Genomic DNA, 1,752 nt, shown 5'->3' with positions numbered 1-1,752 from the left:
AATACACCAATCCGACCGTCCGTGCGTCTGTCCGTCTGTCTGTCTGGCAGTCCGTCCGTGCATGCATCAGATCGTCCAACCGTCTGTGTGTTTATGGGTCCACGCATGCGTCCGATCGCGTTCGAGAATTTAGATGTCGCGTGAGCAGCACTGACAAGACGAGAGCTCAGGACGCCGAGTGCGAGCGTCTTCAACGCGCCCGCCACTCCGCTTCGTCCATGCCCCACCAACGATATGCAACGTACGGCGACTATCAAGGAGCTTGAGGAAGGCACTCCTCCCTTGCGCACCCAGGCCCAACCCACGTAGCAGCCAATCGGAGAGTAGTGGTACAGTGCCATCTAGAATATCTTCACTCAACTGCAGTTTCTGTGCAAACATATGAGACAGCGCTGCCTTTTATACTGTTCGGAACACACTGCCTTCCTTTTTGAATGCGAAGCATTTCTTAGCGAAATTCAGCGACTTTGATCGTATCTATCTATCTATCTATCTATCTACCTCTCTATCTATCTATCTACCTATCTATCTATCTATCGACCTATCTATCTATCTATCTATCTATCAATCTATCTGCCTAGGACATTTAACTCTCCTGGTCGTTTGGATAATGGTATCAATACCTAACTTGGTAGGACATAATATTACATTATGACGAGCATATTTGACTAGTCATAACATTTATATCATGGTACATATGCGATTTACATTTCATCGTCTTGCTGTTCTTGCAGTGGTCTTGTTCACATGACGTGTTGCAAAACTGGTATGGTATGACATGATTACAGGGCGAGCACAAGCGACAGACCCTAAGACGAAAATTATGACATGCGTGTCTTGTAACAACATCACTACACGCCACGCTCATGATGCACTCGCGGCCATTTCGGTAGCGTCACATATACAAAATTTGGTATTATGGTAAGTGATTGGATGACGAAGGTATGTGACTGGTGCAAACAAGATAATCATAATATCCATGTCTCGTAACAACATGACTAATTGCAACTCTTCTGATGCACTCGCGGCCGTTTGGCTGGCTCCACATATACCAATTTTGCTGTTGATGTCAATGAATGACCAAGGTATGTTACTGGTGTGAACATGATAATCATGACATGCGTGTCATGCAAGAACATGACAACAAACCACGTTCATGGCGTAATTGCGGCTGTTTCGCTAGCTTCACATATACTAAATTTGGCATCATGTAGATGACGAAGGTAAACAGCACATCTAAACATGATAATCAAGACACGAAAGTCGTGTACGGCAAAATTTACCTCAACCCCGTAACGTTGTGGTGATTTCAAAGTGACATATCAACCTTCCTCATCCGTGCTTCGCATACCATCGATTGCCACTGTACGTGGGATCTGCCAATTTCTTCTCAATTTTTCTTCTCTCTGTTACGCCACACGCGGGACAACGTTAGACTATTAGGGGCCACGCTCCTAAAATAAAACCATCTACGTGATACGAGTCAAACATTCGATCAAATTCTACTACACCCCAAGACAAAAGGACATGTCAGAGAGCGGCCGCCAAAGCTTTGTTAGCTAGTACGCTGACAGTGTCAGCAATAGACGATTTCATACAGAAGCTGTTTTGGGGGAAAACGTGCTTTTAAAAAGATGAGTCACGCAGCTATATTCTCTAACTTTGAGCCTCATCATCTGATCATCTGGATATAGAATGAGGTGGAACAATGCACTAATCACGGTCTGTTTCATTTTGTTCATGATATAAACT

Source organism: Rhipicephalus microplus, chromosome 4 (genome assembly GCF_043290135.1).
Source record: "Rhipicephalus microplus isolate Deutch F79 chromosome 4, USDA_Rmic, whole genome shotgun sequence".
Taxonomy (NCBI): Eukaryota; Metazoa; Arthropoda; class Arachnida; order Ixodida; family Ixodidae; genus Rhipicephalus; species Rhipicephalus microplus.
This window is presented reverse-complemented; position numbering follows the sequence as displayed.